This window comes from Danio rerio, chromosome 24 (genome assembly GCF_052040795.2).
Source record: "Danio rerio strain M-AB ecotype USA chromosome 24, GRCz13ab, whole genome shotgun sequence".
Classification (NCBI taxonomy): domain Eukaryota; kingdom Metazoa; phylum Chordata; class Actinopteri; order Cypriniformes; family Danionidae; genus Danio; species Danio rerio.
This window is the reverse complement of record NC_141044.1, coordinates 7,035,001-7,058,085: the sequence shown is the minus strand read 5'-3', so window position 1 is coordinate 7,058,085 and position 23,085 is coordinate 7,035,001. Positions and strand designations below refer to the sequence as shown.

The 23,085-nt window shown below is 37.3% G+C and overlaps 1 protein-coding gene and 1 long non-coding RNA gene across 4 annotated transcripts in view; both read left to right on the top strand.

Annotated features, from left to right (window-relative positions):
• The window catches only part of dpp6a (dipeptidyl-peptidase 6a), a 480,122-nt gene that overhangs the window by 202,608 nt on the left and 254,429 nt on the right, over positions 1-23,085 (top strand). The window lies entirely within an intron of this gene.
• Positions 10,018-15,964, top strand: LOC147837943 (uncharacterized). The gene is made up of 3 exons (XR_015524726.1): positions 10,018-12,812; positions 14,312-14,871; positions 14,932-15,964. It is a non-coding gene; the product is annotated as an uncharacterized LOC147837943 (long non-coding RNA).

Sequence of the window (23,085 nt, the reverse complement as noted above, 5' to 3'; positions counted from 1 at the left end):
CGCTGAAGCCCCGTGTGAATGGGGCGTAAGGGTTGCGTTTAGAAATTATTGGCTGTTTTATGTTTATTGCCACCCGTAATAGAAAGATTAAAAATACGAAATACGGGAAAATACCTTTACAGGATGATCACGGGATAGAAATGAAAAATATGGGAGAATCCCGGGAAAATACGGGAGGGTTGACATGTATGGTTGGGACTCAAATCAGAGACCTTGCTGTGAGGTGACAGTGCTAACCACTGAGCCACCTGTGCCAACCTTTCCAGTTAACATAAAACTGTTTTAAAAAAATGCATATGTTTTTTTTAATAGTCTATATTTATATCTGTATCTATACAGTGCTGACTAAACAGTTTTATTTATATAAATAAACATTTGAATTTTTTTTTTTTTTTGCAAATTGAAACAAGCCCTTTGTACCAAATGTAGGTCTTTTTTGTAATATTACTTTAATAAATGTACACATAGTTTTACTTTTTCTTTGCTGCAGTATTAAAATTGGTATTTGTATTGTTTAATGTGAATTGAAATTGACAACAGGATTCGGATCCAAATGCAGGTTTTGTTAACAGAGATAGTCAGGCAAGCAACAGTCACAATCGGGGGCATACAGATGTATAAGGGCAATCCAGAGTTGTGATTAAAAAAAAAGGCAGATAGTCAGTACAGGTAGTAAGCAGGCAACGTAAACTAACAAACAAGGCGAGGGTGAAAAACATGGCAAGCCAAGGCAAGGAAAACATGTTGTAATGTTCACAAACAGTATAACAAGACTCAGCAATAAGAGTCTCAAGTGAGCCGTATATATGTGTAGTGTAATCAGCCCATGAGCAGCATCAGCTGTGTGAGTCCAATCAATGGAGACTTGGAGCAGATGTATGTGTGTGTGTTGCATGACTGGATCTTGTAGTCCATACACCGGCAGATTTGCAGTTCTATGTGATTTGTCAGTTCACCAGCGATCTGTTTTATTTTATTTTATTTTATTTTATTTTGTTTTGTTTTGTTTTGTTTTGTTTTGTTTTGTTTTATTTTATTTTATTTTATTTTTTTTTTTATTTATTTATTTTTTCATTTTTTATTTATTTTTTTATTTTATTTTAGAGACTGTTAGATTGTTAGGGAGGATAAAAATTGTGAACCAGGACAGTGGAATAAATCCCCTAGCACGGATTCCTGGATCAGTGACAAATGCGATTAATACAGGAATGATTTGAACTTTGAGCGGAAGCGCTGAACCAGTGCGGGTGTGCAGCTGCAGCTTAGCGTTTTGCTTCACAGTGTCCAGTGCAGTGAGGAACACAGGCTCAGGTCACATCCATCTTGTTGAAGTCTCACTAGACTAATGCATGCCAGCTCACCACCTCACAGATCCTATATTAGTCCCTGTTGACTCTTCCTCCAGCCATCTGTTGTCATCTTTCCATGTTTTTCTTGTCACGTGGCATTGCTTGCCTTGGTCTGCAAAAGATTTCTTTTCCCTCCTTGTTGTTGGAGACAAGTCGTGGTTGCTGTGGAAACACTAGTCTCACATAATTTAGGGAGCTGTCAGATTGGGTGTCCTCCGTGTGTGACACGCAGAGCTGTCAATCAAAAGAGATGCAGCCAGTGTGTGTATTTCAGATAAGGGCCCTCATTTATAAACCATGTGTACGCACAAATTTGATCTCAGAGCACGTGTGTGTATGGTTAATGCTACTGGAACATTCATATTTATAAACACAGCCTTTGTGTGGAAGTATGCTTAGAGCAACGTCAAGGTCTGAGCAGACCAACAGCCATACTGTAGGCATAATAATAACACATAATAACTGCTTAACTGTTAACAGACAAGATTTGAATGTTAAGTAATGATAATTAATATTAAAAAATATTTTTTTACAATAATTAAATTGTTAATTTTTAAACATAATAGTTTTACTAAGTAATTTATAATAACTAAATTATTTTGCCTTTGCCATGATGACAGTGCATAATATTTACTAGACATTTTGCAAGATGCTAGTGTTCCGCTTAAATTGTTGCTAGGGTTGTTTACAACCCGGGCTCATTGTGGAAACGTAGCCCCGCGGACGTTTCTGCGAACCGCGATTTACATCCCGGGGGGTACGTATTCGAACGTTTTTTTGTTTTCGCGGATCCGCGAGAGGCCGCTGTGCGCGCTTTTTCGCATCTCGGGCGCCTCTCGGGAGCGTGCGGCGTTTGTGCCCGTGCCGTTCTCGCGCGAAAAGCCGCCGGATCGGAAAAGTAAAAAGCAAAAGCCCTCGTCTTCGATTTCGACCGCGTTTTCGGATCCCGTCGCGTTCTCGCCCTTATTTTTCGGATTCCTTTTTTCGTCTTACCTGATTTCTGGAACCTGCTGTTCCCCGGACTCGATCCCGGTCGTCGTCCACCGCGGCCGACTCCGGCTCCGACTCCGGGGCCTCCGCTCCGCCGACGCAACGCTGTGAGCTAAGCGGACAAACTGATTGCATCGGGAAAGCCCTCCACTCGGAGGCGAGCCGTCGGCCGGCGAGCGCGAAGAGAAGGGTCGGAGCAGCGCCACACCGCCCCGCAGCGTTCGCTCGAAAAAAAACAAACGTGGCCTTTACGTACCTCCGGCCACGTAAATCGCCATCTCCAGAAACATCTGCGGGGCTACGTTTCCAGAATGAGCTTGGGTTGGTTGTTTACTAGGGTCATATAGGTTTGTGAGATATATATTTTTCACATATCTTTGGTTATTTACAGCTACTCAGCTAGCATGAAAACAACTATCATATTTTTAGTTCCTCTGAAAGGCCTGCCCTCAAGAGGCTCTGATTGGTCAACTAACATAAAGTGCTGTGATTTGCAGATCAGCTCCACATCACCACGTCATGCCCCTACAAGCATGTGCTGTTTAGTCCAGTCAGAACAGCTGTTAGCAGTGTTAGCTGAAAATCTGACAAGTGTCTTTCACATATATTTGGAATGAGCATGTATAAGTAATATAAAATGTTCTGATATCTTTGTGAGTTATTTGAGATGTAGAATCCACAGGAAAGCAGCCGCATAGATAACACTGAAAGCATCCGCATAGAGAGACACTGCAGCGCTGGTGAAGATTGTGAGTGTTGAGTGTTGAATGGTGTCAAACAGTATTTCCTGTTGTTTATATCTTTGTTTACGTCCTCGCTCCAACATATCATTAACGCTAGAAACTATGCATGTAAAAGATCAATTTTAACAAATAAAAATACCTACAGGTTATGGCTCACAATCCACAGCGTCTTCTGTCGGAGGAGTTTTTAGCTGAATCCAGCACTGAACTGGGAGAAACTCTGGAAGCTGTCCTTTGTCAAATGCTAGAGCTATATATTTTTGATAATTTAACTGTTTATTTGCAAGAAAACAGCTCAAAATGAACATATTTAGTAATTTGGGGATTTTTTAAAGAAGGGAGGGGTTGGGGATCCCTTATTATGGTGGGAATATCCCTTATTTTCACATCCCAATGTTGACAGGTATGGATTTAATCCATAAATAAATGCTTAATTAATAATGCATACATTAATCATATCAATTAGGAAGTGTTTACTAAGCAGATATCTAGCACCAATTAGCTACACACAATATTTACAATACAATTACAATATTTTATGATTTATAAATTTCACCAATGTACACCTTTATTTATGTACACATTATTTTCTCTGAATCACATGTATGCATCTTAGAGATATGATCTTGGAACTTATTTTCTAAGCCTTTTTTTTTTAATAACGGGGGCCCAAGAAGCATTAGTCTCTGCATGTGTCAAATGTACTGTAAATTGTTTTTGAGTCTTGTTTGTGGCAAGGCAGCTTCTTGTGAACAACACTAAATATCCCCTTACCTGAATGACCAGAACGGCTGTGTCAGGCGGGCCATGACACCTTTCATCAATCTGCTGGACTGCAGCCCAGGACGTAACCCTGACTGCTGAACTGGTTAAACACTTAATGTTCAGTCACTAAAAGACTTTCTTCTTTACTATAAATCAGCACAGTTTCACAAAGAAAATACTGCTGTAGAGACATTATCCCACAAAAAAAAAAAAAAAAAAAAAAACATTGCTATTATTTTGACCTTGTTTTTCGAGGAATCCATAAAGCAAGGTCTGTAATGCCTGGAAGGATACCAGCTATCATCTCCATTCATTTCAACAGTAGTTGCTTAGCCCATAAGAACACAAGCTGAAGGCTGCCATGTTTGTTTGTTTGTTGATCTATTTTTTAAGGCAGTCGCTTGAGATGCAAATGGAATGTGACTAATTGGTTTTAAATAGGCGGAGGCTATATTTAAAGGGGCTGTATATATAAGTATTTCCATGTGTTAATCACTTTTTATTGCCTGTGTAACAGGTTACAACAACAACAAATATCGCATAAATAAATGAATGAGACCTTCACTGACGTCCGATGCTACCAAATCTACCAAAAGCGTGAGGCTTCCAAGGGTCTCTCTTCTGTTCTATGACACAATAAATAAATTATTAGGCAAGAAGAATGGGAAAAGTGCTATTCTGAATTGGGATGTCAATCCATTGTGCAAAGAGAAGTCATTCATTCAAGCTAAAGCCTCACATTTGTGGTTTATTCTGCCACTCAGGACATTAAAATTGAGTGATTGTCTCACATTGCCAGGTTTGCAATACTGTGCAAACGTCCTAAGCACTACACCATCTTTGTTGGCCTAAGACAGATGTCTAAACTGGTCCTGGAGGGCTGCGGTCCTGCTTTAAATCACCGTTATATTATAACTGTCAAAACATGTTCATGACTGCAGAAATGTATTATTGCTTTTTTTAAAAAGTCACATATTGTGCATTTCTATTATCACACACAAATTTTAATAAAACGTATTTAAAAAGTCCATATCAATACATTTTCTCTTTGAACCACTAGCAGGGGAAAGTCTTTGTACTTTTATTTCGAAGTGCAGATTGTTTAATATATATATATATATATATATATATATATATATATATATATATATATATATATATATATATATATATATATATATATATATATATATTTTTTTTTTTTTTTTTTCTTTTTTTTACTTTTTATATATACTTAAAATATATATATTTACTATTTTCCCAAGTGTATAACTATTACTGTAAGAAAATATCAGAATTGGGTACATACTGTACTTTCAGTATTATCTTTGCTTGAAATGACCTGATCTAATCCTGTTTATCTGAAATGAGCCTGCTCTCTAGCAGGTTTGAGCTACCAGAACTGTTGCTATGACAACAACTCTCGGATCAGTTTTGAAGAAGGAAACGATCCTGGATCATGTCATATCGTCAATAACCAAATCCAGCTAATTGAGTAATCCACGTTTGAAGAAAGTTTAGCCTAGTTTAGCCTCTCCAAGTAGCTGCTACAAAAATATCATAAAAAGTAGTTCTAACACAAACTTTGCAAAACTATGGATAATGTTAAAAGGTCTTTGATTGTGACATTTGGAATGATATAAAGATAATTTAAAACTTAATTTAATTTAATTTAAAAAAAGTTCTGAATGTACAATAGATGTATTATTATGGTACTGCTAATATCCAATGTGCTTTTCACAGCTACATTTGTAAATCAGCATTAGCCTGACATTTACTCTTGAGCCTGTATAGTTTAACAACAATAAAATCTCTGACTGTAGCTGACCAGAAGCTGACACCTTTGATTCAAACGCTCTTTGCCATGCCTGCTCACCCGTGTTCATCAGATGGCCATTCTGTCAGCGTTTTTTTTTAGTTTAGTCACTTAAACTGTCAAATAAAATGAAACGGCGAGCACCCAGGCTGCCCTAATACTCACTGCAGGGTGACTGCGTCTAACCTGCAATATTACAGACCAACACAATATTCGCATCCAAACGCTTTAGTGAGTAATGACTCTGCCATGACTTTTTTTTTATTTTCCTTGCCCATCTTGCTGTTTCTTGATGTGTAAATTGTGCGGTGACCACTGATCCCTCGACTGAAGACAGCTGTTCTATATCTTTCCTCTCTGCTTCAGATAATGCGTTTCATGCATGGCCAGCCCCTATAATTGCCGGTAGTTTTGGCAGTGTTTTTTTTTTTCTTTTTTTTCGTTGTTTAGTTTTTACACACTCCTGAAACATTGAAAATTACTTTGGCTTTTCTCTCTTTCTCTTCTTTTTCTGTCAGTGCAGGTCTCTTCTTTCCCCCTCTTCCTGCCTTTTCATCTTCTTTTTTCCCCTTCATTCTTTGTTTGTCAAAAGCCTTTTGTAAAGCTGCCTCATCTCTCCAAAGACTGCGCTCCCGATAAAGAAAATCGTGCCTGATGAAGGCATTGTGCTGCGAGAGTCGAATGCTTTTCTGGTTTTTTGGGCTAGGAATAAAGGGTGGGTGGCGACGGCGGGCAGAAGATGTCGTCTAAACGAGATTTTGTCACCTGCGCAGAGCCCTATTACAGAATGTCCCCCAAAGGCCTTAACACCTCTGATAACTCCCAGTGTAAGTCCGGGAGAACCGGCACTGCACTTGGTTAATGTGGCCACTCAGTAGAAAGGCCGATGGGTTTATTCTAGGAAATCAATCCCTCAACCACTTCAGAGTTTCAGATGGGATCACTGTGTCTTAATATGCTTTCAAGAGGAAAAAGGACTTTTTTTTCTTCGTTTTTTTTCTCCTGCACTCCCACTATTTTATGTACCTGGCAGACCAAAGAAATACAAATCGAACTCATAACCTTGGTTCTGCTGGTACCAAGCTACATAAAAAATTTTTTGATAATTTTATTTTCACATAAACAAATTTTCCTAAATACTCCGATCTGTTTACAAGGTTGTTGGTGTGCACACTTGGTAATTTGCAATCAGATTTTTCCTCTGAAGCCATGTGCACAATTGCAGCTACAGATTGTTTATGTTTGCTGTGAGGAATCTTTTCAGAATGCGGGATGGTGAAAGTGTCGAGGGTGGATGATGTTAAACTCCAGGGCCCGTTTTTTCAAAAGTAATCCACTAGGATTTTGGATAAGGGATTGGATTAAATCTTGAAAATGGGTTTTTCAAAAGAAAAAACGGATTACCTAATCGGATTAGATCACGTAATCTAATCTTGGTTTTGATCCGGATCAAACCTTTAGTTTGGGTTTTTCAGACCTTTTTGTGGGATTTGGATTACTTTGATCCAAAAAACCTGGATTAAACTGATCCCATCAGAAGGGTGGATTTAGCGTGGATTTCATGCCTAAAATGTAATGAAAACTTAAAAAATGTATTAAATAATACTATTTTTGTATCATGCAGTATCTTACGAGATATCCTATTTATTCATAAGATTTTAATTTTATTTGTTCATCTGTCAGGCTACAGTGATTATAGGCTTTAACTTATTTACCCTTTCAGTATAGGCCTACAGCAAAGTAGAAAGAGTTTGGCCTCATAAAATAATCCCCCAAACAGCTGTCAAAACAGACCAAAAACAGTCAATTTTTTTCTGTCACTAATTGATATATATATTCATCACAATGGAAAATATATATATATATATATATATATATATATATATATATATATATATATATATATATATATATATATATATATATATATATATATATATATATATATATATATTAGTGATGCATGCAATGATTACAGAATAACCAAAAAAAAAAGCAAAGATTGGCAATTCTAGATTTTAGAAATCTCTTTCAACAATTGCAAAAAGAGACAAAAAAAAAAATCTATCTAAATAAAAATACATCTATATTTGAAACTTATTATAAATATCCTCAACGTACAGTGTTGTAGGTCTCAGATGAGCAGACTGCTGGAAGAGGATGGGGTTTTTCTTGTTTTTATTATTTATTATTATTATTATTATATTATTTATTACATTTTCTTAGTTTTCATTTCAAATAAAAATAAAGTTATATTGACCCCACACTGGCTATTCTACTTGTTCTACTTGAAAGATGTCTTTGTTGCTGGATTGAAAACGTACCGAACTGAGACTGTGTCATATTAAGCCAAATCGTACATTTAGTAAACTGTTACAACTGTATTGTTTTTGTTTGTTTATATGTATGTTTGTTTGTTTTTGTTGAAAATGGTAAGATAAATGACACTATACGTAGAATGGTTTAAATTTGGCACTAAAGGTTCACCGTCCTGCAGTTTAGCTTCAAACAGACATATCTAAGCTTAGTTCGATTTCACCAAGTAGGACATACCAGCCTGATCTTATGAGAAAATGTAAGTATTTTACGTTTTGTTTTTTGTTTTTCATTTTAGTGGCTAATTTGTATGACTTCATATGAGTTCAGTCATACAAAATTGTACGATTTTAAAAAGCCTAATCCCACCCCTGAACCCCTAAAATTAAATTGTACAAATTCATACGATTAGCAACTAAATCAAAAAGTTACGAATTGCTGTGAGATTGCGTTGGACGTACACATGTATGTATACACAACATTCCAATCATCCAATCAGATTTAAAGCATATGTTACAGATAATGTTAAGTTTAGACTTATGTTCTTTTACAGTATTGTTATCCAACTACCAATCCCTTCTGATTTTGGGATTGGCGTGAGACTTTACAGTTAGGGTTGGGTTTAGGGCTAGGTATTACAGTAGGTAAGTATTACATTTTAAACAGGAATGATGTTCCAGGATCAACATAGATGTTTATCCAGAATCTACTTGGCAGAGTCACACACATCCACATCTAAATAAGCTAATTCAACTGCAGACAGGAGAATTGGATGATGGTGATCTTAAAGGGCTAAATCAAAGGAGTTGCTATTTGCTCTTAACAGTGCACTGTATTCATATTTAGCTTATTTATTGAACTCATAATGATATATTACACCAGATCTCCTTAACACTCAGCATGCCTCTTTATGAAGTGATTAATTGTGTATGTCAATCATTCAAAAGCAGAACTGTAAATCACTGATTACTGTAGAAAATACGTTATTTACCCTCTCAGTGTGCTGAGAAACGCTGTATTTTGAAGATGCCGGGAATGAGCTGTAAAGCCAAACTCTGATGTTTTATTTATTTGAAATGTAATTCAGACCCACGACATAATTGTGGTGGCAGTTCTGCCTTGTTTTCCTCCTCATTGCGGCAGGCACAATCTCCGCTCGTTGCAGTGAAACCTTTGAGTACAGGCTAATTTGCCAGAGAGGCCTTTTATGTTTTAATCAAATATTTATGTAGTAATAACCCAGATGACAAAGGGCTCTGTCTTTTGAGAGGAGCTCAAATAGCACATTAGTGTTTCTAGATGTCTCTTTATGAAACTGCAACCCAACATGGGCAGGGCCGCTACTGAACAGGGTTTTAATATGGCACTACACTGATGCTTGTACCAAACTCAATGCTTCTTATTATAAGCAAGCCCATGTGAAATCTGCTGATCTTGTCCACTTTTCTTCCACAATGAATATGGGACATGAATTGCTCAGGTGTGAGTTTTTCAGAGACTTCAACAGTGTGTAAAAATCTTGATGGTTCTGGTCTCATCTATCAAATCTGATCTTTATTTTGCATTTTCTATTGGAATCAAGTCAGGTGATTGAAGAGTTTGAGAGTTTACTTGGCTGTGTTTTGAGTCATTGTGTTGCTGAAATGTCCAATGGTTTCATCTTCATCATCCTGTTAGTGTAGATTGGACTGGACTGAAGCAGCTAATAACTACTGAGAGATTTTGAGCTGCTGTCTGGGCTTCCACTGCATTTTTACACCTCCCTTTCTTCATGTGTTCAATGCATTTCATTTTATTACACATGACTTAAACTAATTTATATACTTTTTTTTTGCATATATGGATTTCTTTGGTTGTTACCAACATCTGATAAAATTTCAAGTCAACAGCTTTAGAAAACTTTAAAAATAGGTTTTCTAAGAAAAATGGTGACGTGTTGAATACTGATTTCCCCCACTGTAGTTTTGTTTGTTTATATATTGTTCTAACTGCTTGAATTTACTGTAAACATTACAGAAAAAAGTTTACCTTTCAAATCAAAAATAACTCAAATAAATAATTAAAAGTATGGCATTATTTCCACACCTCATAATCTTCCAAACTCGTGTAACTTTCTTTCAAAGATTGCAGAATATTGGTCTTGGATCCTGTTGACTTTACTGTTTTATTGTCAGGCTTTTTTCCACTGGAATACCAACCTGATCTCACAAGAAAACGTAAGTATTTTACGTTTTGTCAGTTTAGTGGCTAATTCGTACGAAATTGTACGATTTTAAAAGGAGGCGTGGCACCTAACCCCTCCCCTTAACCCAACTGTTATTGGGGGATGAGCAAATCATATAAATTGTATGAATTAGATTGTACGAAATCGTATGAATTAGCCACTAAATCAAAAAGTTACGAGAGTGTGTTGGGGATACTGGTAACACTTTTTCCAGTTAGCTACTGTGATGGTTGGGTTACAGTTAGTAGCTAGCAATAGTGTTGCCAGTTAACAATGGATTTATTCATATTTCTTTATTCTAAATCTTTAGGAAATAAAAGTGCTAAAAATAGTGCTAAAAAGTCACAAAAATGCTAATAGAAATTCATTAAATTAATAGAAAAATGAGGTTAATAACTGCAAAAAGGTCCACATTTTAAGAAAAAAAGAACCACCCCTTTCACCTGGCTGGCTACGGGGCTGCACAATATATTGTTTTGGCATCAATAGTGCAATGAGCGAATGTGCAATAGTCACATCACAGGATCTGCAATGTTGAGTTGGGATTATAATAACCAGGAATCACCGTTTAACCCTAATAGATTAAAACATTTTCATTTGGATGCGTTTTTGAGACCCGCAACTAAGGCCGCACTCACACTAGGTACAGTTGCCTCGAACCGGGCCAAAGCACGCTTGTCCCCCCTCCCGTCTCCCCCGACGGCCTGCGCTCACACCACAAACGGGCTTCGGCACGCTTACGTCATCGTTGCTGTGCTGTTCAGTGAGAAGCGCTCTCTCACTCAGCAGCACAGTGGAGATTTCTCTAGTTATATCGGGTCAGTCGTTTGATATGCCGTCGAATATTTCGCCAAACAGTCCTTAGGGATGCAAGGACACGCAGTCAGATATTTCGCCAAACAGATCCGCCACTTTTGGTGCTCATAAACAATCAAAGCCCTCGTGCTGCAGGAATGAGGAGGTCTGCTGAAGGTGCAGCTGTTGTGCAGTGAGGAGTTTTCGTCTTTAATAAACTACGGCAGTTTGCGTTCACTGAACAGTAAGAATTATTAATAAATTCATATGAAACAGTCCCTTAAAAGTCACGTCTTGCTTTAAGTTTTGGGCTTTGGCGTGTTTTGCACTCACACGCAAGCGTACCGCACCAAAGCCCAAGTGAACCGGGCTCAGGCACACCTCTTCCAACCGGGCCAGGGCCGGCCAAGTGAACCATGCTTGAGCCCGATTCAGCGCACTCACACTTCTCAAACGATCCGGGAAACGGGCCTGGGCACGGTACGGATGGCATAGTGTGAGTAGGCTCTAAGATAACAAGCTAATTTAAACCAAGAAATTCAGAAGTTTACAGATACGACAAAGATTCATTGTATTTAATTGTTTATAGAATAAAAAATTGTGTTATTTTACATTTAAATTACTATTTAATTTCTGTTCTTTTTTTTTGGGTGAACTGTCTCCTTGCCTGTCCTGTCATATGTTATGAGAGGAGTTAAGAATCAAAGCTGAAATTCCTTGCATTTGTTTTTTCATATTTCAAACCGAAGCCTGTGTTGTGCACTTTGCGTTGAGTGATATGAAAGACTTTGAAGCAGATTTGTCTTAAAAGATTGAGTTTTTTAGAAACCAGTGTCCTTCAGTGTCCTCACAGGATGTAGTCTGGATCGTGCATGTGAACGAGGGGTCTGCGTGCAGTGGGGAGTGAGGCGGGGTGAGCGAGGGTCACAGACGGACACGTTGAGGCTGCTGACTTGGCAGCCGATAAGAATAGAATTAGCGCTAGATGGACAGCTGCGCTGCGCTGTTGATGAGGTAGAAGTGATGATAAGCCGTTCATGGCTGTTTGTGGAAAAGGAAATGATATGATGCTGATAAACAGCTGTGCCAGGCACAGGCTTTTCTTTGGTGATAACAGACACACTGTTATGTTGTTCAGCTTTTACATGAAGCCCATCGCAAGATCTGGCGGTGGGTAAATCTGCTTACCTGTGTGACAGCAGGAACAAAGACAGCTGGGCTTGTGTTTGCCAATGAGGCATTACATTTATGCTGTGCTTCTGCATGAGAGATGGACACATAGAGGTCATGTGCTTCCACATTATTGATGTCTCATGTATTCTAGCTAGTGTTAACTACTAAAAACACATAGCATAGTAAACAGCTGAAGAGAAAAAACTAGTAACTGATCTTAAAGTCTGTGTGAATTGGAAGTTGCTGAGACTTTTATTTCAGTTTGTTGACGTACTTTTAACTGAAAATGAACATTGAGTAGGGGGCGGGGCCATTTCTTTGGATCAAACCAACCGTGACAAAGGTGTTGTTAATAATATTGTAGCTGAAGTCAATTTGACGTCAACAAGGAAGGACAGCCACTCCAAACGCAGAAGCGAATGGTAAGACTTTGATTAAAGATTAAAACAAACATTTACTTGCGAGGATTAGTTGTTCGCCTTACAAATAACAATTTGAATAAGAACAAACATAGTAAACTTTGATTTCACACAGAGTTTAAAAGAACAAAGAAGCTACTTTTCACAACAACCTACCAACCCCAATTCAACAATACATGACTACTGTTGGTGTCACGATGGCGTGTTGGTCGCCATACGATTGCTGTTTCAAGCCTCAGCTGGGTCAGTTGGCATTTCTGTGTGGAGTTTGCATGTTCTCCCCATGTTTACGTGGGTTTTCTCCTGGTGCTCCGGTTTCCACCCCAAGTTCAAAGATATGTGGTATAGGTGAATAGGCTAAATTGTCCATTGTGTGTGTGTGTGTGTGTGTGTGTGTGTGTGTGTGTGTGTGTGTGTGTGTGATTGAGAGTGTATGTGTGTTTCACAGTGATGGGTTGCAGCTGGAAGGGCATCCGCTGTGTAAACATATGCTGGATAAGTTGGCAGTTCATTCCGCAGTGGCGACTCCAGATTAATAAAGGGACTAAGCCGAAAAGAAAATGAATGAATGAATTAATTAATTAAATAACAGAAATTAATCCTAAATGTACCTGGAAAACAATCGAAAGACACAACTAGAGAGATACTAAGATAATTTAAGAAATCTTTTGCATGAATATTAATTTTATTAAAATGAAATTTTATAGACAATTCAATAGAATACAAGATAAGACAAGAAGATGTTTTATAGAATTATCTCGTGTGTAGTCTTAGATCTGACTCAAGGCCGAGAATTAGGTTTATTAAGTCTAACCTCCCTGACTTCATCCCTCCTTTCTGCTTCATATCAAAACAAATCTATCCGGAGTCATGCAGTAAAAATAAGGTGACCATCATATTATCTAAACTTTGTTATGTTGACTTGCAAAAATCAAAAATTATGCGTTGTAAAACCATTGCAAAAATGGTTTCACAACGCATGAGTGGCGCGGCTATTTTTTTGGCGTGCATGTTTACAATCGGACCGGAAGCAAAGTAGTGCATCTACGTCAAACAGGAGCAGTGTGCATGGGGCACGCAGATATGATTTTTTCTTTGACGCAAGACGCGGGGTCTTGCGTCAAAGTTCGCAGGTTGATGCGGTGCAAAGTTCAAGCTTGGTGAACTCTGACCTGCGAAATCGCATCACTTGACTACATGAGAACATTCGAGGATCCAAAAATGACCTCTTTGAACAGAAATTTAAAACATGGAGCAATTGCTCGCTTTTTGAAATGCCTAATAATCTTGTTTAATCCCGACCCTTTTCGCAGAACCGTATGACAGAATTTCACAAGCCAAAACTCTAGTGTGACCGCAGCTTAATTTTGAGAGGAGCATGTGATAGGATTGACTACAGCTGATAACTATCACTAATCACTAACTAGCCAATTGGATCATCCAAATTTAATATGAATATCCAGACTCATCTTCGTTTTTGGAACATCCCCCCCACCCCGCCCAACACTCCAATCGACACTCTCTGTGCAAAGTTTGCATGTTCTCCTTATGTAGGCGTGGGTTTTCCCCTGTACTCCCACACAAAAATACAGGCAACAAAATTTTAAGTTACCAGCACCCACTACATAAAGTTAGCGGTCTATTCTTGGTTATCGAGAACCACCTGATCTCGTATCCCTCCTAATGCTTATTGACCAGGCGAAACCCTCGGACTCATCTAGCGCGAGCTCAGGGTTCTCTCCCGGGACAGCATGCCAAACCTGCTAAAATAGTCAAGCAATATCTAAGTGTAAACTCTTGAAATTATATTAAACATGCATTCCTCTGTACACTTTCATTTACACAACTCCCCCTAAAAATCTTAAACACAACCAAAACTAGCAGTGTTTAAACTACTACCCAAAACATGCCAAAGATTTTTATGTACTTTAAAGTTTAAACCACTAAGAACGTTTTAGAATCAACTTCAATGTTACAAAAGATACCCTTAGCAAGCATAGAGAAATGCTCTGAAAACACAAATAAACTAAATAAATGTGAGAAAAACCATTCAACCATACTTAGAAACTGCATAACACTTATAGAAACTGCATAACCATATAGCAATTTTAGAAGAACACCCTAGAAACAACTTATAAATCATTCTAATAGATGATTTTAAGCATACACTGTAGTATTTACAACATGAGGTGCCCAAACTCTGTCCTGGAGGGCCGTCATCCTGTAGATTTTAGCTCCAACTTGCCTTAATGCACCTGCATAAATGTTTCTAGAAAGCCTTGTAAGAGCTTGATTTGCTTGTTCAGGTTTGTTTGATTAGGGTTGGAGCTAAACTCTTCAGGACACCGGCCCTCCAGGATAGAGTTAGGCCAATCCTGATTTACAGTACAGTAACACCATATTAAATAACTGGGTTGATACGAATGTTTGTTTCAAGAATCTACCACTTTTCAAGATGCTAAACATCAACTTGCCTTCTTTGTTTTAAAAAGCAGATTTATTACTCTTCTATTTTAGGAGATAAAAATTTGACGCTGTGGAGGAAAAGGTCCATTCACACCATGTTGAATTACCATAATTACGAGATTCTAACTTGTAAAATGTGTTCACAAGAACTAGCAATTACTTCTAAACTGGGAAGTTTCTGAGAGCTACAACGCGACCGCTGTGCCACTCGAGAACAGTGAAGAATAATGAAAGCACTATGTTTAGGCGTTGATAGGGTTGCCATAGAAATGTACAATTTTGAGTCATAGGACATGAACTGCTCCGAGTAGAACGTCATGTGTTGCCGCTTTGAAATTATAATCATTTCGACATGACATGAATGCGGCAGAAGTCAGAAGCAAAATTGCCATGCAGCTCTCTCAACCAGCAGTTATAATCCAAAATAATTTTAATCAGATTTGGCCAATACATTGAGACTGATGTTAGTGTGTGTGTGATTATTTTCTTTTTTATTATTATTATTATTTTTTGGACTAGGCTTCTTGTCCAATTACAAACGGATTATTAGGGTCAAAGAAAATGCAATCTAAAATTGATAATTGAATTTTAAATTTCTGAATTAACTGCAATTAACAACTGCAAGACAACACTTGGAAACCTTTCACAGATCAAGTTGTATTGCTACAAGTTTCCAATATTGTACATTTCTATATTTCTTCTGAAAATGCAACAGTATAGTTCTCACACTGCTTTTCTTATTTAGATTTTTCGTCCAAATATCTAAAAATTCTGAAGTCGAGAAGCATTTTGTATATAAGCAAAACATTTGGTCCTGTTTTAAGAAATAATATGTCAAAATTAAGTAAGTTTCTCCTTTAAATAAGCAAAATAATCTGCAAATCGGGTAAGAAAAATAATCTTATGTCAAAAGGAAAACAAAAGATTATTTTGTTTACCCCATTGGCAGATTATTGCTTATTTTAAGGAAAAACTCATGTAGTTTTAACATACTATTTCTTAAAATAAGACAATATTGCTTTGTCCAGAAATTCTTCTTATATTTGAACTAGAAACAAGACAAAAAATCTTTTGTCTTTTTGTCTTTAAATACAGTAGCGGTACTTGATTCATTTGATTACAGTAGAATACTGCAAATTCTTAAAATAACCCACAATGCAGTGCATATTCCAGTAGTGAACTGTAAAGAACATATGTGGTATTTTACTGGGTGTCCTTGCAGTAAATAACTGTAAAATTGTGTCAATATCTAACAGTGTGTATGTACATTGCACTGCAAAAAATAAACATTTTCCACACAGGAAAAACACACACACACACACACACACACACACACACACACACACACACACACACACACACACACACACATATATATATATATATATATATATATATATATATATATATATATATATATATATATATATATATATATATATATATATATATATATATATATATATATATATATATATATCAGGTAAACAAATAATCTTCTGTCAAAACAAGATACTTTTACCTACTCCATTGGCAGATTATTTTGCTTGTTTTAAGAAAAAACTCACTTAATTTTGTCATATTATTTCTTAAAACAAGACAATATCATTAGTTTAGTCTAGAAAATGCTTCTTGATTTGAGAAGTGTCAGATATTTGGACTAGAAATAAAATAAATAAATCTATTAATAGCATTTTTTGCAGTGCAGTAGCTATGTTTATGCTGTTTTACTCCATAGAACATCATATAAAAGCTAGAAACTTTTAATCTAAAGATTAATGGTGCCATCTGATGATCAACAGTAAACATTTAATATTTCTTCCTAATCAAGAATGCATGATTATACGCTGTTATAGCTTTGCAATCAAAAAATGTCATTACAATGAAAGTCAATGGGGCAAAAACTGCCCCCAACATAATGAAAGGGTAGTAAACTTCAATAATACACAAGCGAAACCAAACTACATGACTTTTTTAATTTTCATGCTGGAATTTATACAATAATATTCCATCTCCATCATAGTTTGAACTATATGTGCAATTTTTCCTTACTCAATTATTCTACTCACATGCGTGCACATGTTTTTTGAATGTGCACTTATGTGCATCTTGGTATGCCAATTAAGAATTTTTTATGCGATATGCCAACGTGTGCATAAAAATAAGTGAAAGAAACAAAGCTAAAGTTGTTGTTGTTGTTTTTGTTATTGTTGTTGTTGGGGAGGATTTGTTGGAACCTCAAGCACAACACATGGCTGTGTACGTTCAGATATCGAATAGATTTCGAAATCTCTCCATCTCTGAGCATGCCAGTTGTTTCATTCAGTGTTCCTTCTAGTGTGGACACAAACAATATCCCCCAAATCCGTCTTGCTCCTTTAGAGAGGTGCGGACAAGCTTTTTAAAGAGTCATCATTTCACTTGTCTGAACAGAAACAAGAGAGGTTGGTCTGACTCCCGGATGGAGGGAAACTAATCAATGTTAGGCACTTGAAGTCCAATTATACTTGTTTCTTTGAAGCCTCGGTGCAGTTTCTGTTGTGATGTCTTGCTTCGTAGTATGCAAAAAAAGCTTCAAGGATGTGAGAACATTTTAAAATATATAAATATTCCATTCCATTCTTTTTTTTTTTTTTTGTCACACCCTTATATTACTTCTCCAGATCGGAGATGGTGTAAAGCCATGCAGGTTATTTCAGAAAGGATCTCAGAAGATTTATTCTGAGTGAAGTGCTGTGGTGCAGTATCGAGCAGCTCAGTCTCTTTTGTTTGTGTGGATCAGGGGTGAGTTGGCCTCTTTCCTGGAGCTGTGCTGTTGTGGAGTGCATGGCTATCTAGATATGTGAAGACATTGTTATTTTATAGAGAGGATTGATACCTGAGCCGGAGTGTGGAGCGGGGGTCTTCAAAGTCAAAGACAACATATATAATAGTGGCCTCCAGAGAACGCGCTCACAGTCTGTTTGTGCATCAATAATGTCAGACTCATGCATCCCTAATGCACAACTACTGTACTGTATGCTACTGTAATTGTCTTGACGTAGATATAGCACCCAAATGCTACTTTGCACTTTTATAGTAAATATCACCCTTTTTTAAGTGTTTGTAAGGAATAAATTTGTTTCATCAACACTTAACTGACTTACAATACCACTTACTGGTTATTCCTTTATTGTTCGTCCATTAAATGAAAAGGAAAAGAAAAATAAAGAGCTAGAGTCTAGACCGGCTTGGACTTTTAATGGCATTTATATATTGCTGCTCCCTGAAGTGCTTCTATTACCATCTGTATGTCACATTAGATTAAAGCATCTGCTAAATGACTACACTGAATGTCAATGTAAGTGAAAATCACTATAATCTAATGATCATACATTATATGTTTTGGATTTTTAATATAATCTCTCTCTGACACACACATATACTCATGTATTCTCCCACTATATGTTTTATATGCACAGTGCAGTTCAGAATAAGAATGCTGATTTTATTTTACACATAAATATTTCATAACGACCATGGATTATTAAACTGAATCACATTTTGCCATAGGGAAGAAAATTGGGGTTGCTATTTTGTAGAATTATTCTATCATTACATTTAATAATTAAAGTTTTAATACTTATGCATAATGAGAGCAGAGGAAAGTACAAAATAATACTGATTTTAAAAGAATAATAATTATAATAGTCTGATTCTCTATGTCATGCTTGCTTAGCTAGTCACTGGTGATAGGAGTGGGATCACACTGTCGAATAACAGAGATTTTGTAGTTGATATTATTAGTGATGTTTGATACCACATATTTTCATTGCAATCTGATACTAAGTAAAATTCAGGCTTATATTGATGGTACTGATATCGAACTGTAACCACGGGGAAGTGACACACACAACTGGGGTAAGATCCAATATGCAGGTTTATTCGTTGTCAGGCTAGCAGTGGTCAAAACAGGTGCAAACGGGTATGTACATGCAGTCCAGAATCGTAGGCAAGAGGTCAGAAGGCAGGCGGCTAAACAGGAGAACAAGGATAACCTAGGCTAGGGTCTAAACACGGAGATACAAGACAAGGAGAACGCGTTGTAGTGTCATCAACTGATAAACAAGACTCGGCAAAGTGAAAGGGTGATTGTTTGGCTTAAGTAGTGAGTGCAATCAGTCTCTGACAATCCTCAGGTGGTGTGAATGTGATCAGTCTACATGAGTAAGCATGTGCGAGTGTGACCGGAGTGCATGTATGAATATGTAGTCCATCAAAGGCGGAAGTGTAGTCCATGGTTATTGAGTGAGAACCTAGTGGAATACGATCGCTGGTAATCGTGACAGATACTTTTGTGCAAATACATATTATGTGTGTAATAAATGTAAAAAAAAAGTTGTGTATTTCAAATCATAGCTAAAAAACAGAGTTTTTTATTTTATTTTATTGATTTTAAACTTGGAAGTACACTACCTGACAAAAGTCTTGTTGTCGATCCCAGTTGTAAAAGCAACAAATAATAACTTGGCTTCTAGTTGATCATTGTGGCAGAAGGTAGATTTTTCAGATGAATCATCTGTTGAACTGTGTCCCAATCATCACAAATAGTGCTGAAGATCCATTGGAACCTGCATGGAGTCAAGATTCTCACAGAAATCAGTCAAGGAAAAATCATAGTTTGGAGGTTACTTTCAGTGAGGGTGTGTGCAAGAGAGCTGCAGAGTGGATGGTAACATCGACAGCCTGAGGTATCAAGACATTTGTGCTGCCCATTACATTACAAACCACAGGAGAGGGCTCAGCAGCTGGATAGCGCTCCTTCCCATACTTTAGCCTCCACATCAAAGCTCCCGAAAAAAAAGAAGGTCAAGTTGCTCAAGGATTGGCCAGCCAAGTCACCAGAATGAACGTTATTGAGCATGTCTGGGGTAAGATGTGGGTGTAACCCAATCACCTCCATCCTTACCCATCATGGCCTCCCAATCATCCCCCTCCACCGAATTGGCTCTATCACTGTCTCTCCACTCCACCAATAGCTGGTATGTGTTGAGCGCACAAGCGCTGTTCTCCTGTGCTGCCGTCGCATCATCCAGGTGGATGCTGCACACTGGTGGTAGTGTGAAGAGAGACCCCCCCCTCCCCCTCTCCCCTCTTTATGATTGTGAAGCACTTTGAGTGTATGGTCATACACAATAAAGTGTGCTATATAAATACACATTACATTTTAAATGATATATTTATTTTTTCAGCCCATAGCAGCTTTGTTTAAGGGCATGAATCAATATCATCTAAATATAAATTAATTATAAGATGTATGAAGTTTAATGTATAACATATGCAGTTTTTTTTCAGGGCCAAACTTTCCACATTTTACAGAAATGTGAATACGACATTTCTGTGCAATTATCTGTGCGGTGATACAGTCGTTCAGTGAGGATCAATTCAGGCTTGGCAAGTCAGCACACCAATGATTCATACCTCATGCGCACTATAAAGCTTTGTGTCTGCGTTTGTGAAGTCCTTAAGCTGAAATTCCACATCAACATGTCATTTGGTGCCATCAAAACTTTCAAAACTGCCTTTGTGACTAAGCTGCGAGGAAAACAGTTCAATAAGCCAAAGGTTTTAGAATGTTGTTTCAACTCAGAGTTCTTAGAAACATGTTCGGTCCTCTATTTGGAAATTGCTCATATAAATAATACCCCTTTTTCACCATGGATTACTAATTAGAAAAAGCTTTATGGATTTAGTTTCCTGACCTCTGTGCTTCTCATCTGTTGACTCCTTATGTATCCATGCAGTTCCGTGTCTTTCACCTGCAATTTAATGCAGTCGCCCTAATTAAAAGAACCGTACCGACGGGAGCGCCGCATGAAGGAGAATGAGATGAAAGACTGAAGACCAGACTGAATTTCATCCCGTCAGAGTGTCACGCTGTCTCATACATCTACTTTAATTGCAGAGAGGGTAATTTTCTTGATTGCCGCCTTGCAGATGTTTAATGGTCGTTTCATAATTACACGAGTCGGAAGTTGTCATCTCAGGAACAATCAGGAACATTCTTTCTTGATGCGCTTTCGAGCCTCGAACAACGCCGCTTTAATTGCCGTCCTTTTTTAGCTCCAGACAGAAAATGAGCAGTGTTTTTGTTCGGTAGATTTAAATGAATATGATATTACTGCGAGAAATGGCACGTATTAGGAATAAACCCATGGCTCTTTTTCATCCCTTGAAGCCTTAGGTCTAAAAGGCTATGCTGTAAGCAAGTGGACGCAAACACTTGAGCTAGACGAGCTCAATTTCAGGTGTTGTTGCATCTCGAAATGTGTCGTTTCATAATGCAACACCTTTTAGTTTCTTCTCAAGAATTTCTGCATGTGCTGCTGACGTGACAACCAAGAAAAGTTATCATTCCTATTCAACTCTATTGCAAATGTTATGTTATTCAGTGGTGTGATAAAGTATTTGCCCCCTTTCTGATTTCTTATTTTAAAAGAATTAAATAAGAAATCAGTAGTGGGCAAACACTTTTTTGCATCACTGTATCTGATCTGAATATAAAAATAGTTCTGAAAACTTGTAGAAGCAAATGCGACAGGTCATTCAAGGCTGCGACACAGCAAGCAAGTGATGGAAAAAGTACTGAAAAATCATACTCAAGTAAAAGTAAAAGCACCAAAAAGATAGTGCAAGTAGAGTAAGAGTATCTTTTGTAGCCCTTTTAAAAGTAATCAAGAGTAGTGCGTATTACAATGTGAAAGGTTGATGTGTTTACCTGCTATTTGAACATGTGTTTGAAAACGTAACATTATGTAGGGAATTTAGTGATTGTTTAAGGTTGTTTGGGGATTTCAGTCCTCATTCAGTAGACATCTTTATTTTCATCATCGTTTAAACAGTCTCTCGGCCATTGTGTGTAATGATTTTGTGTGTTCTTGTTATAAACTGCTTATTAATGTAGAGTTAATGCATAACAAGTAATGAAGTTACTATTTGCTAATGTTTATTAAACGATTCACAGTGTGTCATTATTATAAAACTGTTAATATTAACTCTTTTGTTCCTATTGAGGGCCACAAATTGCCACAAGAGTAATACAAAGTATGTAGTCTATGTGTTGCCCAAGCATTTACATCTGTTTATGTAGTTGTGTAGGTTATATTTGTGGTCTTATCTGCATCCAACACACTCTGCAGTGTGTGTGAGAGGTGAAATTGTGTTCTGGGATAGATGACGGTATCAAAAACGGCAATACATTCAATCCCACTGGAAGAGATGCAGACAGGTTTAATATTCAGCGTGTTGTGCGTTCATCTGGATTTAAGACAAACGGGAATGGCTCAATGTTGACTTTGCCCTAAGGGAAATGATTTTGCTATAATTTGCAGTGTGTAGAACTGCAGATGAGTAGAGATGGAGAACTCGCTGCCACGGGCCTGTCATGTACACAGCTGTATTAAGCTGATAGTGGTGGTTTGTTGAGTATTTCCTAATACTATATATAAACACTTATAGAGATTAATAAATCTCTGATACCACAGGGGTTCCATCACTAATGTCTTTATTTTGCAATGGTAGAATGTATGCTTCTTAGTATGTATTGGTCAAGTATTTAAGTATTAAATTCCGAATTAAATCAGTCATTTACTTAGCTTTTACTAATTTGTACTTGTTTTAATATGAATAATTAATCATTGCACACTATTACAAATAGATACAAACATAATTATGTTATCAAAATGTACTTGATCCGCCCATGGAATGACATTCCTTCTTGGTTGCTGCCATTTTAATGCTGTTATACCAACATAGGCTCATTCTGAAAACAGAGCCCTATATACATTTCTGGAGATTGCGAATTATGTAGCCAGAACTATGTACTATATGGATGCATTTTATTTTTAAATGCTCTGAGGCATGAAACCGTTCTCGTTCCTTTTTCGTTCTTACCAGCTCACCATATATCTCCGCATGGACTGCTTTCCCACTGTTTGCGGCTGGAAGGGCATTCGCTGCAAAAAACATATGCCGGAATAGTTGGCTGTGG